The following is an 18705-nucleotide window of genomic DNA, read 5'->3' as shown; positions in this document are numbered from 1 at the left end:
CCCCCCTCCTGTGTTTCTCCCTTCATCGGTTAGCCGTACGACTTCGCGAAAGAACGGTGACGCCTTCACACCGTCGATGATTTCGTCTTTATGATAAAACAGTTTTCATAGAAACAATTTTCCTGAATGACGCGAGTGATTGGACATCACTTAGGTGAGAAGCAATGGTTGAGACTACGGTGCCAACACTTAATCAGCCAATTTTGGAATATCGCGCGCGACCTTAGAAAAACTTTAAAATATTAAATATATATAGTAAACGAATCTCGCAGTAGTATATACTACGCATCAATAAAATCCTAACATTTATTAGACCAAACCTTACTGATCTTTATAATCATCCCTACTATGTCCAGGTATAACATGATACTATATAATGTAACATTTGATATAATATATAATATATGCATCTATCAAAATGACAGATTAGCCAAACAATCAACAGTTATAATAAAAAGACTAGTCAGTTTTTTGGCCTAGTAAATGTTAAGACTTTATGAAGAGAGTCCAAGTGTACGCATCTTGACACTCCGTTTTATTCGCGGGTCGAATTATTGAAAATCTCAACGAGGGGGAGAGCAGCGATCCACAAATAGCGGCGAGAATTAACTACCCGCGAGCAGCACACCGTATGTACTAGCTAAATATACAAAAATGGAGAGTCAAGCGAGATCTTAATGAAGTTCACCGTTGATACAAAGTAATCTAAATATTTAATCTAGATTAAACCGAGAAGACAAGATGAAGAGAGGAACAGACAGACAGACAGACGGACAGACGGACGGACAGGCGGATGGATGAGATACGGTCGGCACGGGCAGCCGCGGGTTTAACATTGTACGCTTTTTTACACGGTAACCGAACAGTTCGCGGGCTCGTGTACGGCGAGAGAGCGAGAGAGGCTCATCAGAGGCCCCGAAGCCCGTTGGGGCCCAAGGTGGGCCAGTGGCTGGTAGCACGTTGGCGGAGGCCGCAGACGTAGGCGGCCGGGCATGTGAAGAAAGGAGAGAGGGAGAGAGAACAAGAGAGAGAAAGAGAGAAAGAGTAATAAGAAAGAACCGAGGGACGAGGTGGGGGCAGAGTGGAAAACAAGGTGGAAGGGTGCCTCGAGCCAGCCGTACCATTAATCATCGGGGTAATTCCATAGATGGCTCTTTGCTGCTCGGAGGAGCGAGCGATGCATGCCAAACTTTTACCTCGCCCGTCGTCAAGCGACCTGCGAAAAGACGTTTCTACCGCGTTCGTGACACCGCCGAGGTAGCGAGTGCGTGTGTTTTTCGTATTTCCGCCAGACCCTCGGGGTAATAGAAAAGAGCGATAGTTCGTTGGAAGTGGTTCCAAGAGAAAGACAGAGAAGTTTCGTAATCGTGCAATTTTCACGAGTTTGCCTATCTGTTTCGGATAAACGCACAGACAAAGTTGTGCATAACATACTCTAATCTCAGAATTAATTTCTACTTAATTTCTCTAATTTCTAGTTTCTTTAAAGTTCTACATTAGTTGCAAGTCGGTTGCAACTCTTGTTGCTAATCAGAAGCGTTAATAGCATCATGGATGCTTCTGATCGACCGTCGCAATAAGAATTGCGTCTGTTTGCGATCGGCTTGCAACTAATGTAGAACGACCTTTACAGATCCAAAAAAGGGAGTTCGGTTTATCTTGTGCTTATTCTGTGATAATCAATTTCTGTGATAATCAGATTTTCGCGTTGACTTCTAACATCGTTGGAATATCAAGATAGGATGGTAGATACATAGGAATACTGAGTCAAAATTACTTCATACTTCTTACGGCTTCTAAGGCTTTTTAAGGCGGCTTATTTTTGCTATCACATATACGTTACTCCTTTACTTGTGTAGAACATGCGTCTTATGGCTCCCACCTTGCTGTGCAAGATACACGCGACAGAGCTCGCCTGTCAATTTAATCTCGGTCGTATATTATGCCCGCATCTTTCCTACATTTTTCCGGACTGTATATTTACGCCGTATTCGCGGGAATTAATGACACGCTAAGTATCGCGCTTACCGCGAATATTAAGATGGAATCGATAGGGCGTACCACACAAGCGTGAATCGAACGACCGGAGAGACGTTAAGCGTTCTCTTTTTCTCATTCCTTTACATAGATATCATCTACCCTCGCGAGCCGCAATTTAACCGCTTAACAGATTGTTTATACATAGACCACGCCACTCTACACTTCTATCTCTCCTCCAATCTCTCATCTTCGTCTCCCGCGTAAAGCGCGAGTCTACCCTCAATTCAAGTCGACAGCGATGGCTGTTGCGACTGTCCCGATGCAATGTGAGCGCAAAGTAATTTCTTGACGATTGAATTCGCGCGATGGTATTTGTAAACAACGTTCGCGTTGCTAAGTCCTCCGCCGACATGCCGAACCCGTGGTCGCACGAACACGTCGTCGAACGCGAAGTTCCTCCAGTGAACGATTCGCGGGACCCAAAGTGGCGGGACAAAAATGAAAGACAGAACGAAAAGAACGAATGGACAGACGGACAGACGGACAAACGCGGCAAAAAAAGGTCCGTCCCGTGGAAACACGGCGGCCACCGGGCCGTCCGAACGACGTCAGGAGTTTAATCAATGCATTTAGACGAATTCCCGTCTGGCCCAAATAAAAGGCGAGACAGGAGGAGGTTAAGCGCAAAAAACGCCGTACGCGCCACGGGCCCTTCCTCCGGCCCTTCTCCTCTGTCCCCCTTTCTTTCACTCTCCCCCTCTACCCCTTTCTCTCTCTCTCTCTTACTTTCACAGTCATCCCTTTCTACGTCCGTCGCTGGTCGCCGTGACTTTTGGGACCTCTCGGGGCCCCCGGACGAGGCCCATCCCAAAACTCCCGAAGTCGTTAGGTATTCCGCGAGTGTACTCTTCAGTCCTCTCCCTTCACCCTCTCCCGCACCTTTGTCGTCCTCCCTTTGCCCTATGTCGTATCCTCGCGGGAGAAAGACTCTCTTCTTCGAATAACGTACGTCAGTCACGGGACGAAAACCAGTGGCTGCCACAAATCTCCGAGTTGGCCTTTTCATTCACTGTTTTACCGCGTCCTCCGAAACTCCGTACCGCCGCAAAACGCTGTTGTCTTCGTCTGCCTGAGCGACGAGATTCGTATTTTACGTCGATTAACTTTTAGACGTTTTCAGTGTCGACAGCGAGCGAAGTCTACCCGCATAGATTTTCATAATTAACACATGAAACAATTGATGGTGAAAACTCTAAACTCTATTTTTTCAATTATATTTATGCTGTATATACTGTATACCGTATTGTATATATACTGTATTGAGTTAGTCATTCAATTTTTTATTATACAATAATAAAAATTCTTTGTTACATGGATGCAGTAATAAATTTACTAAAAGTTACACTCTGATTTTCATATTACATTTTTTATAAAGTTTCATTTGGAGTAAATTTTGTTCATTTTTTTCGTTCATTTCTTTCATTATCCTATGTACCATATGAATAATTCATACATTACAAATTCAAATGCGTTATTTTGATTGAATCTATTTTTCAACCTACATGTTTCTTACTCATATTTGTTTCGCGCCAATTAAAGGATTCGCATCGTTCGTTTAAGCGTGAGAACGTTCAGCCTAATTGGAAGTTTATTTGACGAAAATGTGTAATATTTAGCGCTCAGGATGTGTACTCGATGTGAAATGTTTCGCGCGATAGTTATTATTCTTTATGCGGCCGCGTAACTAAGTCATTGATAGTCAACGAGTCGAGCATCCTGTCCTAATCCACTATCTCGTTAAGCATCTTCTAACGGTGGACCTAAAGTTACCTGGTGAAACGTGACGCAGAAACCGACGGAGATAAAAGAGATGTCACGAGGCAACCTTTTTCCTCTTTCTCCATCTGCGTATACCATATTTTTACATCAAAAACACACCAACTCATAAATACAGACCCGACAAAATCAGCACGTCAAAGTGAAAACGCGTATTGCTTTTTGGATCCTCTGTGTTGAATGACAGTATTTATTTGAAATTGAAGACACGATATATAAGAGAATTGCAAGCGTTTAAAGAGTCATTCAACAATCACGTGAAATTTGGATATTTCTTATCCTTCTCCTCCCCTTTTCATCACACAAAGTTTGAGCTCCCTTCAAATATTAAGTGACGTATGAAATTATCTCCTCTCCCCATAGAATAAGAAAAAATAGCTTATAATCACGTTGTAAACAATGATTATTATTCTTCTAAAATACAAAAATATTTTCTGTATTTTAGAATAATATCAAATTAAATACTTGATTTTATCATTTTAATTAGTTGCGTTTAAAAGAAATAAATATTTTAAAGTGAAAATGTTGATTATTAACACAAAATTGTATTATTTTTATGGAATATAATATTTTCAGATATAAAAATTTAGATGCAAAATGTACGATAGCCTTTATTTCTCTCTCTCTTTCTCTCATCACACCGTCACGCAAGCTAATAAATTCCCTTCGTGGTATAACGTAATTGTTGAATGGCCTCTTAAACAAAAAATCTCAAGATAAATTGTTTTTCCAAACGACACCAATTTATTTATTTCACAAACTATTGCCTCACGCTCACGTTTTTACCACTTTAGAAAGTTGCGAATCAAAACGATGATTGCCAGATAATCTCGTAAGTGATATGTCATAGCGATATTCGAGCGTAAATGTGGATGTGAAGGGATGTAAAGGGAAGCCCTTCAATTGCAACGATAATTCCACGAGCATCGCCCTTATTTACGTCACGTCTTCGATTTAAGGGCGTTGACGGAAATCGAAGCCGGGATACTCTCCGTTTGCTCGCGCATTGAAGAAGGACCGCGCGATATCTTATTGATTTCTCTCTTTTTCTGTGCAGACGATGGACGCGTAACGCCGCGGTCTGGGCCCGTAAGCTCGTTACGCCTGTCGGAAGTATAAATCAACCGCAAAGTTATTCCGCCGTGTTGTCGGGAACTCCCCGTAGGGCGCCTCGCTGGAAACTGCTACCACCTTCTTGCCCGGGATAACGTTCGCCCAAGTACGTAAGTCTGTCTTGCATGATTGCGTCATAAGCGATTTATAAAAGTCACGGCAACGGCGACACGGAGATTTCAAATGGCGACTCTTCATAAAACTTATCAAGCTAATTTCGCGACGCGGATAAAACTGTATCGTCCGTTTCCTTTTCGCACGTGAGTTTCTAAATTTTTTAAAGTAAAATTTTTTTACTCGAAACGAATGAAAATTCACTCGAAATTCGTTAGTAAAAAATACTATCACTAAGAATAATATGAGAGATCATTTAACTGGAAGTTAGAGTAGGTTTAATGCATATGAGCAAACATTTCAGTCGATTGAAATAAATTTTTGTTGTAAATTTTACTTTTCTGTGGAGATTAAAGCGAATGTGTTTCCGCACAATAAAGTACATAAATTTCTATCAAATATCTTTTTAATTAATGTTGAATTCACTTCTCAATGTCGAATTAAAATATTCACTTACTTACTATTCACTATTTAGAGCGAAACTCAAACTGTCATACCGATAGCCCGATTTATTACTTATTCTCTGAGCTTTTTAGAGTCAATTGTCAACGAAACCGAGTGGAAATTTATTCCAAACAACAGTGAAAATACCATCAATGGAGATTACAAAAGTAAACACTTAACTCAAACTTGAAGTGAATTCTTGATTCATATGAGTGAACATTTAAATTGATTAGAATAAATTTGTTCCTATGACAGCGAAGTGCATTAGATTCACTCTTCAATTTCGAATGAAAATATTCATTCGACGATTCTGAGCGAAATAAATTCGCTCTGTATGGAAAAGTCACTTCGAATTCGAGTGGCTTGGCTGTCAGTCTACTCTTCCAGTGGAATTTTATTCGGAGAAGTGTAAAGAGGTAGCTTATTTCATGGCGAAGGGTGACCGAGGTCGAAAAACGAACGGAGTCATGCAACGCTATTCTGTCTAATGGCAATTAGTATGACTTATCGCCGCCGTCGCCGTCGCCGCTGCGGCATGGGATTTCGCGGTAATTATAATTTACGGCCACTTAGGGCGTACATTGATAGTTTTAACTGTATTTTCCTTTGATTATCTCTCAACCAGGCCGTCATGTGCACGCACGCACGCACGCACGCACATGGGACTTTAGCGGGCGAAACACACGAGCGGCAATAGCGGTGCCCTCATAACACCCTGAGAATCTAATTGTAAGGTTGCCGCGCGAGTCGCGCGCAGGTCGCATTTTCTCGATAACAAAGACGTAAGTAATGATAATGTGGTAACGACCCCGCTGCCGGTACAGTTATAGCGCTCGGCAGCGCGCAATCCTGGGGGAAAATGATTTTCTAATAAAATCGCGAGATAAGGAGACCGCGATGGTCGGTAATAAGCCAACATTGTGCCGACGTAATACGTAATTACCGATCCGGCGAGATCTGATAATCGTTACGCCGGTAATTGGCACCGGCAAGAATAACACCTCCCCGATGACTGCGCGTCGTTTCTCACGGACGAGTGTCCCGGGAAGAGTATCTCGGGCTTTTTCCGTTCCGTCCGTTTGACACACACGATTAGTTTGCTCTCTTTGTTTTCTCCGTCTCTCCATCAAAGCCACGATAAATATCCAGCGGGTGAATCCAGTGGCTCATTGAGGGAAGCGAGTTGACTGGCGTAAAAGCGAAGAAAGGACATGCTGCAAGTCACGCGGAAGGGTGAAAACTTAGAAAAGTCGAGTTCCGAGTAAACCCGGAATCGTAGGATTATCCGAGATGATCGCCTAATAGCTTTAGGAAAGAATCGACTGGGGACGACTACTTTAAATTACCATAAGCTCCGACTCGCCCCGGCTAACGAGCGGAAGAGACCCCAAAAGTGTTGCGACTAGCCGTCGAAATAAAAGTAGGGAGCCCCGAAAATCAAGCAAGGATGCCGTGCATGCACTGTGTCGCAAAGAACCTTATTAATAATAGCAATACGGGACAAATGATAAAATCGAAATCACGAATTTCGCTCGATTCGCAGAAATATAACTGAATGCATCGATTTCCGTTGATTATACGAAAACGTAACTGATAATTGAATTAAATATCAATGATACGGTAAAGAAATGTATTTCGACGAAATATATGACGAAAATATAAAAAGAATTCAAAATTGACATCTCGAATTGTTAGTTAGCGTAAATATTTGCCTGATAAGAAAATTCTGCAGCGTATACATATCGAATGTGTGTTTACTTCGTTCAAGAAAATTTCAACAATATCCCAAATAAAAGAAATTTATTCTATAATTCTGATTAGATTGATCCCAATCGACTATCCGTTTTGTATATAAAATATATTACATATATTTATATATTAAATAATTTATAAAATATATTGTATATATTTATATATTAAATATAATTATATATTTATATATTATAAAATATATTGTATACAATATATTTCACACAAGCAGAATTATTTATATGATATATATGACACATTTTTTATGTAATATTATTTATATACATTATATACATATACATTACGTACATATTACGTACGATATTATTAGGTTCTAATAAGTCATATAACGCAGCATGACAATTATAACTTTATTAAAAGATTATTAATAATTGAAATCTTATTAATAATTAAAGCCCGATATCATCTTATATAAACTAAATAACTGATTAAGATTAATCTGATTAGGAGCATGGGATAAATTTCTAGTCAGTTGCTGTATCTTTACAAATGCCTTCCTCTCTTCCGCATTTAGAAGCGTAAAAATATACAAAAAGTTTATAAAAAGATTTTTACATATGCGTAATTAAGGTTTATGCTAAATATATGATAAAACAAGCAACATACATTCATACAAGATCTATATGTACGAGAAATACAAACAGGGGGTATCGTAATCGTGTCAGTGCTTATTTGACATGACGTTTTGACGATCGCTCCTACGTTATCGACACTTTTGAAGCTCGTCATCCACTTTGGCATCCCCTTATAAGAAATTATACGACAACGTGAATTTGCATATGATAATCAATGTGGTTTGATTGGTCACACGCAGAGTGTTCCGAAAAAAAAGAGCTGGTTTTCTCGCTTAACTGCAGATCTCTCGTTTTGCATTCGAGAGAAAGCGAACGACATATCTGATACGTAGCTGCCCCTCCGTGCGCGCGTTTTAATTAGTTAATAAATAAGTGCGCGTTGACAACGATCGTGAGATTGGCGGTCTTGTTAATCAGACGTATTAATTAAACATAATGGATAAGGGTTGGGGATCCCGAAGCGATCTCTCGCGTTGCGTTCTCCGTCGCGGTGCTCGCGGTTAGAAACGTAACGCGGATCGATACGCATCGCGGAATTCGCATGATTGACGCGCACTGACACGACAAAACACAACAAAAAAGCAACATTTCTCAGTCGGCAATAATCCCGGCTCTCTTGCCGCGATTGTATCAGCTATCCTTCCGCGTGCTAATAATTATCTCTCGATTTCTTCTAATTTAACGGCGCGCGTACGTACGTCACGCGCTCGCACGTTCCGGCTACGCACCGGTAAAATCCGAGAACCGCGCCTCCTTTAATTGGCCCGTACAAGAGTGATTTACGAGCGCAGGGGAGTAAGAAGGTGAGGAAAAAAAGAAAGTACCTCGTTTCTTCCACGCTTTTCCCATTGAGATAACAAATAACATGTGTTTAATAATAATAATAATAATAATAATAATATCAACGTAAACAATTAATTACGCGTTCCGCCGGGTCTCGCGTCTTGGCCGATTTTCCCAAGGGACCGTAACCGCCGCCGCTATCGCGGAAACGCGCCAGACGCGCAGAAGTTTCACGACGCGACCGAGACGAAAGATCCCTATCGCAAAATCAAACGGCTGGAGGCGAGAGGAGAAGGAGGCCCCACGGCGAGTCCTGCGAAGAAGGAGACATCGCGAACTCCTCGCGCTCCTCCCGAGGCCGCCGAAAGTCGTAAAACGTCCAGCACCCACGTAGAAACTGGTATCACGTACCGCCGCTACAGACCTGAACCCTTTGTGCTCGCGTGTGTATTATCACGTGTGCATACAGTCGCTCTCACAAATAGTACCGGCACGGTCTCGCGTGGAGGCCGTCCGAGGGGGCCCAATCTAATCTTCCCTTGAATCGCGAAAATATTAGATAATTACTTGCTCGAGAGAAACACAGGCTGTCGCGAATAACGTTCCTCGCGACCTCCGCGGCCTCCAATTTTCGCCAAATTGGAGCGAGGACATTCCGGTGCCGCTGTATGTAACAATTTGTCTTCTTCCCGATGTCAGGAGGACGTAATAATACTTGTTAACTACCATTTTTGTTTTCCTTCTAACTAATCCAACTTGTTCCGTAAAAAATTTCATGCGCATTGTCATGCACTTTGCACTATACTTTGCGTTATATTTTGCGTTAAAAGTATGAATATATACACACGGAGAGAATATTATAGTTTATTTTTCTTCATATAAATTCTTTTTCGTTTTTCTGTGCTTCTAGTAGCGCAGGAAAGTAGACTGTCAGTAAAGTCTTTATCTTACTAAGAAACATAGTAAGACAAAAATATCAATACCTGGACACATGCCTGATTCTGGACATTCTTATATATATATATATATATATTGCTTTGGTCTTTAAATATGTATATTTAAACTTTCAACACAAAAGATATATATATTTTTTATTTTAAAAGTTTAAGTATTTGTAATAAAAAAGACTATCAGAATGTCCAGAATTAAATTAAATTAAATTTCCTTAGAAACATAATATGTAGCAGCAAATTATTTAATAGCATATCTCAGTCTCTAAAATATAAGTAACACATATGAAATAAATATATAGTCAATTATTGCAAAATATCAATCTATTTCACGGATATAATAATTCTATAATAATTTTTTCTACAAAATTCTCTCCGTTGAGTTCAAATTAAATATTCACTGCTTCCTTTTCTTACGGTTTTTAACAATTTCTCTTTTCATAAAATTTTTAAATATTTTTGGGACACCGCTCTAGTCGAAAACAGAGACTTATTCGCGGTTGGGACTGTGCTATACACGTGAACGTATCAATCTATTTCACGGATATAATAATTCTATAATAAGTTTTCCTATAAAATTCTCTCCGTTGAGTTTAAATTAAATATACACTGCTTCCTTTTCTTACGGTTTTTAACAATTTCTCTTTTCATAAAATTTTTAAATATTTTTGGGACACCGCTCTAGTCGAAAACGGGGACTTATTCGCGGTTGGGACTGTACTATACACGTGGACGTTCTGGTGTACGTGCCTGTCGTCCGTCCGTCCGTCATGAGTGCGTGCGCGAACGTCCCGACTCGTCGGCCCGGAGGATGCTCACTAGCTCGCTCGCTTTGCTCGATCATGGGACAAAAGTCGAGCCTACGTCTCGTGGGAACGTAGAAGTCACGCTCGCTCGCTCAAAAACTGTGCGTCGTGCTGTGCACGTATTAACGGGGCGAGCAACTTCTTGCGCCACCAACGTTCGCCAAAAGTAACATCTCGAGGTGCGCGAAGCACCAAAATTTGTTCTTCGAGATTTACTTGTCAGTCACGAAAGAACTCCGCGAGTGAACTCGCATTAGTATCAGAGACATTTTATGTACAGAATTGTCATAAAACGAGCATCCTTCCTTTACGAGCTCGTCCTTAGTCAATATTATCAAGAAGATAAAGAGAACACACTTTAGATCTTTTCGTCACTGATTCCGAGTCACTTTTCAGTATTTGTAAGTGAAAAACAGAAATCAATAAACTTGATTAATCACTGTTGACGTTCTCGCGAGTTTGATATAAAATATGTTTGACTCTCCCGCATTGTAGCGCATCAAAAAACATTACATCACAACTTGTACTGCTTGTTAACATTTGAGCAACTCGCACCTACTGATTGCAATCGCACTAGCACGTTCATTTTCCCTCGTGAATTCATAAAATCGATCATTTTGTCGCGCGACGACAACCATGACGAGAAAGATAATGATTATGATCATCATGGTAACACCGGAACAACGATTAATAGTGCCTTATTTCCCCGCAATCCCGCGCAATTTTCTTCGATTTCATGCGGGTATACTTTATCTTCAATAACCTTTCATTCATTACATCATTATTAGTTTATCTAATCGCTCGCTTCTATCGCTTATACCTGGATATCATACAACACGATACGGTACAATTCACAGCAAATACAAGTAATATATTTCGTACTTTTCAAAGTTCTCCATAGAAAATAACAATAAAGAGAAAAGAAATCTAGATGTGCTCATTAAAACACAAAGAAAACCCGCCCTGGAGGAAATCATGCAATCATTGTAAATCACCACTGAAGGGGTTAACATTTCATCACAGCAACCATATTTAGCCAAGTGATACTTCTAGCGTTTTCTCCTGAAGTAAATAGTCAACGATCACATTCAAGCACGAAGCGAACGATTCGAAAGGCCAGTGAGTTTCGGCCTGGCAAATGTCATCGAGGGGCTTCTCGTGATTTGTGAAAGTATCTCGCGCTTTTACAAGGACTCGCGGACATAATAGAGACAGCAGAGGTAGGCCGCAACGGTTATAGCCGTTGCCGCCGTCGGTCAGGTGCGTCTCTTTCTCCTGGCTGGACACGGTGCATTCTGACACGGAGCACCTGTCCGCGCAGGCTGGGCCCGTTTTATAGAAGGCTACTTCTCTATCGGGGATCTATCAAATTGGCCTGACCAGATAAGAAATTAGGGGAAGCGGCCGGTCGGTTGCGTTAAAAGCGCCCGTGACGGAACACCCCGGCTGTTATGTGGCCGGCGTCATCCTCGCTCACACGGAATTCCACGGCTCCATGCCGCGCTATCACCTGCTAGCTACTTCATACGAGTAACCGCTCGAATACGCGCTCCAGGATATGCAATCGCGCGTAAAGTGAGACGTATGAATGGGCGCATCGTGCGCCAACGTCGCGAACGCGAATGCCTCTCGCGGATTAAACAGTCCGTATGGTCGCTATTATCCGCTATCACTGTGAGAGACGTTTCAATTACGCGACCGGTAGCTTCCGTTTTTCTGAACAAAGCCGTTCGCGCTGTCTCGCGAACCATCCGCGCGCCGTTTCGTGCTCGAGGGAACGTTCGGGATACTCGCGGCGGGTTGTTCTCCCGCACAGAGAGGGAGGACAAAAAACGCGCTCGACGGCGGTGTCTGAGGAACGGAAACGCGCAACGTGGGATAATAACTTGATTGCGCGCGGCACGTTTTATCGAAAAATCATAAAGCAATTAATAACGTTCATTAGAGATGAGCGCGCGCGCGCGCGAGCGAGCGAGCGAGCGAGCCCGCGGACGCACGATAATAATTCCGTTTGATAGGCAATTAGACGAGAGGGAGCGGGTAATTGCGTTAATTGAGACCAAGACCGAGCGCGTCGGAGCACGTTGCGCGAAGCTTGGCTAGATATATGGAACCGTTCCACACGCACGCCACACAGCCCGTAATCGCGCTGATCGCGCCGGTTCTTCTCGCTTGGAAGTACCTCGTCTTTAGACTCGCTCACCGCTGAGTCCTTTCGCCTACACGGCGCTTTTCTTTCTTCCTGCGAAAGTCACGCGAAAAAAGGGGAGAAAAGGAAAAAACGAAGCCGCAAACGATCCATAAAGGTCGCTAACTTTTGCGTTTAGCAGCACGCCGCGCTCGCAACGACCTACGCGTTCTGTGATCGCGAGCTGCGTTTTTCCTTTTTCTTTTTCTTCTTTACAAAAATTTAAAGAATAATATTCGGATCTCGCAGTTTGTCTTTCTGTTCGATCGAGTGTCGCTGCAAAATTCGCGAGAAGCCGGATAATCGGGATCTTTTCGGAATCGCCGTCTGCTCGTGTCGATTAGGGAAAAATACCCTTATTAAAAACATCCTCCTTAATCATTGACATTCTAGGAAAGCGTTTTTCCTACAATCAGTTGTTTACAGTTTCAGTTGTGAAATTTTTCTTTTGAATCATAGAGTGAAATAAGAAATTTAATTGCAATGCTGGTTGCAACAAGGACAACCAGATTTCTCTACAATGTCAATGATTATATAAGAGGGACGTCAATAATTTGATGGTTTTCCTTATCATCAACACGTTGATTTCATCGCAGCTGTCCGATATCAAGTGAAATTTCTATTACACTAGAATTTTGTCAGGAATCACACACGTTGGGCTTCGCGAAATATTCCTCTGTGCGTATCCTGCTCATAGGAAAGTTATAAATCCCATCACACAACGGCGTATCCGGCGAATAACGATAAACGCTCATTATGTTGACCTGCGCGGTTTCCGTTTTCCAGCTGCTCCTCCATTCAGAGGACACAAGCTTGCATTCGCATTTCTGGTGACACAGAACCGAACTTCGTATATATATTTATACATAATCGCCGCGCGGTGCGTAGACACTTATAACAGCGACATCCTGGACATCTGCCGGTCTGCCGGAACCCTTGGCCTTTTCTCGTCTTGGTCTTTCTGTATTCTTCTTCTATTTTTTCTCCTTCCGAAGAATATCGCGCAATAAAGCCGCTGCCGTCGGCATAATACGGCAGTAAGCCCTGCCGATATTTGCTATTTTATGTAACGTCTACTTACGCGACGTGCCTCATATTAAACGAGCACGAAGGTTACGAGTACGCATTACAGGAAAAAGCAAGCGAGCAAAACTTGTTTTTCCGTTTGAGGATAGATTCCGCTCGTGAGAGTTTTTCCTTTTGTTTTACTGCGCGCGTCGCATGCGACAGAGAAAGAAAGAGAGAGAGAGAGACGAAAGAAAGATACATCCCGTTTCACAATCCGATCACTCTTGCGTGTTATAACGTCGAATCAAAAGAAGGAGAACGATAGAAGCAGAACATACCCGCTCGAAAACACCATAGGAAAGTTTTCATACCGGAGATGCTACACATCGTGTGAATTCCCGGGTCAAATTTAGATTCTACGTTAAGAGCGAGCATGGAACTTGTGAAATATCTCTAAATATAATACTATTGTACTTTTGTTTCAGAATCTTATAATTAACTTTTCTCAAGCAATTATTGTGGTTGTATAAATATGACAGAGACAATCTTCCTCTATGTGTTTATGCGCGCAACAATCCTGTAAACCTGATATTTTGTTCTGTAATAACCGAATAAGCACCCGCTGCGATAAGGCCATCTTGTCCTGATACCGGATCAAGTCGGCCAACAACTAATAAAGGAGTATGTTGGAAACTGAGCAAAAATGGAGGCGAGAATTGATAGTTTCATTCAAATCTCCTCGTCGAGACGATTGCAACGATAGGTAACACATGGGGTCAATTCGGTGGTTATGATAGTCAAAATGGTCAGCAAAGATATGTACTTTAAGGTGGTCAGTGACTAGCCATCGTTCAACAACTCACGCGGTCGCGAGTTCGAATCTCGGCGCGGCCAACTTAGTTTTATTTTTTTTATTTTTTACGACTTAAATGGTCGATGTGCGGTCACTTCAACAGTGAAAACACGTCGTAGGTACTCCGCTGTCCTGAGCTGCGCCATCGATCACCTCAGGGTACCTAACTTCGCTGGCCATTTTGACGGTCATAACCACTGAGTTGACTCCATGTGTTACCTATTATTGGAATCGTTTCGACGAAGAGAATCAAATGAAACCATCAATTCCCAGTTCCATTTTCACTCAGTTTTCAATATACTCCTTTCAAAACGCTTTCGAAAGTGGCTGCTCCCGAATCAGTTTTTTCTATTTTAACTATAACATTATCCCGATTTTTATGAAACTCAGAAAAAGATATTTATGTTCTAGAATAAACATTCTGCAATTTAATTTTCGCAGTTCATTTCATGATAAATATATCAACAAATAACCAACGTGAACTCTTGGGCCAACTAGATCTCTGTTCGGACATTCATATATTCGGGATTGACATGGCCAGCGTAAACGTCGCGTCGTCGCCGCCTCGTCTGCAACGTCTGCTAATCGCGAATACAATTAATTCAGCGCGCGCGAATAATTTCTCCGCGCCGCGGCGCTCGCGTCACATTCTATAACGGATTTCCGTATCGTTCGGACGCGCGCGCACGCACTCACTAACGACCGCTGACGTAATTATGCTCGAAACGCTTACGCAGGTATCAATTATCGGGATTATTATATCCGACTATTTACGTAGATACGCTCGATGCGCGCATAATCTGTGCCGCGCCATTCGTGCAATGCAAATTCCTATATCCCGACACTTATTAATAGCAGTCTTTGACGTAACGGCGCGACGATAGCTCCTTCTTATTGCGCGTAACGTTTATACACGCGCATCACTCATCGGGATCACCATTAACGAGAGTATAAATATGCATTCGGCGTTGCCTTCTAACGCACCGCCTTCTTGTTGCTGCCAAAACGAATCTGCATGACGATTTAACGCCTCTTAGAAATTCCAATCTCCCCGTATAATTAAATAAATGACGCTCCCGCGCGCCGTTCATAAATTATAGAGGTATTCTTTTATTTAAAGACAAGAAAAAATGAACACACACACGGCACTTAATGCGATATGCTGAGTTTAACCGATTACCGTCAAACGCTCTTTAAAAAAACGTTACCTTCTTTTTATTCAAAGTACATCGCGATATCGATGGAAACGTCGCCTATTAGCGTTTATTAATGCGCGAAAAAAAAGAAAACCAATCCTAAGTTGACCAGATGTCCTATTTTTTCCGAGACAGCCGCGGTTTTCCACTCTTTATTTCGGATTTTTTCGGGCGCTATCCAGGACGCCGATTTGTCCCGGATTTGACCCAACTTTGTTTATCCCGGTTCAGAGGATTTTTTAAATGCTTCTGACAAAGAAAGACCTCAAGAAAATTTCAGCTTCGCTTTTTCTACTTCGCCTTAAATAAGGATAGCAAGAGTTTTATCTTAACAATCGTTTTTATTTTTATTGTATGCAGTAGGTCTTCATTGTTGTTAAATTATTTCTCATACGTCTGTAAATAAAACATTGCCTTGTGTGTGCGTAATTTTCAGCGATCTTTTCACCTCGCTTTCTCCTTGCTCCATTTACGAAGTGTCCCCATTTCGACCTAGAAAATCTAATCATCTTATTTATCTGCGCGCTGTGCAGATACCTGATTGGACGTGCACGATCGCCAATTAACAAACGACGACGAAACAGCGACCATTGTGTCACGCGGGCTACTTGCTTTCCGGCGATCCGATTCATCATGGAATGCCGAGGCGTGGCAGAAACATTTAAAAGAAACAAAAAGAAACGGACCCGAGACGGGAAAGCGACTTCGAAAAAGGGAGGACGGGGTGGAAGGGCGGGACAGTTCCGGGCGGAAAAAGTCAAGCCGGCGTAACCGTGTCGGGGCTTCGTAGGTGCGGAGTATTCTGGCGTTCATTAATTTTGTACCGTTGTCACCGGGAGGAACATGCGTATTCATGAGACACACCGAGGCTTATAAACGTCGGGCTATTAGTGATACGATTAAAATGTGCATTTCTCGGCGTTGTTTTAAACGCAACCCCCGACCCGTGACTCCGCCCGGCGTGGTATACGCGAGCGTGCGCGCGCGTGGGCGCCTATTTCACGTACACGATATTTTATTTCGCTACCACGCAGCACGCCGCTACGGGGTTTTATCTACCGGAAGAAATAATAATGCAACCGCATCGCCTCCCGGCGATTTTGCGCGCCCGCGTACCGTCGCGCCGCGCGTCGCCAATTAATTTCGGCTCTTTACGTTTCGCTCGGTTATCACGCGGGACGACGCGTGCGACGCTGATACGCGGAATAGAGAACGCGATTTTGTTACACGCTTGAAAGACCAAACTCCGCGCAGCTCGGAGCGGCGACATATTGAACCGTACTGCGCGATTTCGCCGAGTGAGCACGATCTAATTGGAAATCAAATTCAATCAACGAAAGAGTAACGTAATCAATGATATTTTATTACTTGAAAATTGTATGTGGAGAAAAGCTCGAGTTCCTAAGGTTTCATTATTCTCTTTTAATAATAGTATTGTATTTTCTAATTAGAAAAGTTTTCTCCTTAGTTTTTTTTAGAGAGAAAAATTATAGCTTTATAATATAGGGGATAAGGAAAGGGGAAAAATAGATTCCAGGTCGAATCTTTTTAGCATCAATTAAGCAGCTAATGTGTAAAAAAAATTTCTAGATGAGTTTCAAGTATTTTTCTCTCTTTCTCTCTGTCTCCTTTATTCATCCAAAAGAATATAATATCGTTCTTAGCGGAATCTTGTTTTTTTTTTTGCAAAACTAAAAGGAAAACTTTAATTTGATTTTATTATAAAAATTATGCATAATAATATATTCCTCTCTGAAGAACCAAAAAGAAAATATTCCAAGCACAATATTATTTTTTTTTATTAGCAGAAAAATTACCTTTCGGTAAATGCTTTCATTTAGAATATGGGATTAGCATCTTGCAATTAGAGTTTTTAAGGCTAAAACACACAAGAAGATTCCGTTAAAAATGAAATTATATTTTTTGGATATTAACCAAAAGTAGGGTAAAACCAATTATTAGCATCTCTTTTAGTTGGCACTCTAGAAAACCTAATCAAGAAAACCTAAAATCTATAAAAACCTAGTGTTTTATGCATTCGGAATTACAATTAAGCTTCTTTCCTGCATTTTCTGATGCCAAAAGTGATTTTTGCAAATAAAACTATGAACAGATGTCGCTAATCGCAAGAGAAACCAATTTTTTTAAAGTGTTACTGATTGAGGAGAATGCCAATAACTGCGTGGTGCACCCTTCTCTCTTTTGATAATAACATTCTCTTTTGTAATTACAAAGAAAAAATTTTATAATTTAAAACTATAGTGATAAATAAAAGACAACAGATAGAATCGAATCTCGTTGGTATATCAATTAAAACAATAGCACCCTTCTATTCTCACGTCGAGATGAGATTGCTTCACTGTAAGGCTACCTACTTTCTCCACGGTCCGACAACGATCGATTTCTGTCGATCGAAAACGATCTAACGACATACGCGGATGGCGCAGCGTCAACGGCAAGCGGCGAACGTTTGTTCCGGAACATCCGGCTGGCCCAAAGGAAGAAAAACAACCGTACGCCGTATAAATCCTCTCCCCAACCCCTTTCTGCTCACCAGTCCTTCGCGAACAAGCCAGCTCGAAAAACGCACCGCGCTGCATGGAGATCGGCGTATACACACATATATGTATTCCCGCGCGACTGCATCGCGGTCGTAGGAATACGCGCGCGGCCCGGTCCACACCCCAGTCTCTCCTCACCTCACCTCACCTCACCTCACCTCACCTCACCTCACCTCACCTCATCTCACCTCACCTCACCTCACCTCGCCTCACCTCGCCTCATCCGCGCATCGCTGGCAAAACGGATGCATTTCGGATGCAGCTGCGAGTTCGTTAGAGCGTCTAACGCGCGGGTGCGCGAGTCCGAATTGTTTATGCGTTGTGACGTCGGCGTCGGCGTCGGCGGCCGCGGCCGTGGTCCGGGGTGGAGCCCGGGACCGACCCGTTACGTGATGTGTGTGCCTGTGTGTGCGCGCATATAACAAAATATATGTATATACATATACACATATATATATTTTGCAGGAAACGCGCATACGCGTATCAGAGAGCGATGAATATGCATACCTTAATTCGCGGGGCTAATTG

At 42.1% G+C, this 18705-nt stretch overlaps 1 protein-coding gene across 4 annotated transcripts in view; it reads left to right on the top strand.

Annotated features, from left to right (window-relative positions):
• The window catches only part of LOC116854090, a 220381-nt gene that overhangs the window by 136437 nt on the left and 65239 nt on the right, over nt 1-18705 (top strand). For 3 of the 4 annotated variants that reach the window (XR_004380084.1, XR_004380085.1, XR_004380086.1), the window contains one exon: nt 4874-5035. The gene's annotated coding sequence lies outside the window, so the exon portion shown is untranslated. Of the gene's footprint in view, nt 1-4873; nt 5040-18705 lie in introns of all 4 variants that reach the window. The other variant, XR_004380087.1, reaches the window with a different exon arrangement.

Source organism: Odontomachus brunneus, unplaced genomic scaffold (genome assembly GCF_010583005.1).
Source record: "Odontomachus brunneus isolate Ranch 3 - 2012 unplaced genomic scaffold, Obru_v1 Obru_scaffold_008, whole genome shotgun sequence".
In the NCBI taxonomy this organism is placed as follows: domain Eukaryota; kingdom Metazoa; phylum Arthropoda; class Insecta; order Hymenoptera; family Formicidae; genus Odontomachus; species Odontomachus brunneus.
Note: the sequence above shows the minus strand (reverse complement) of the source record. Positions and strands in the feature narration are given on the sequence as shown.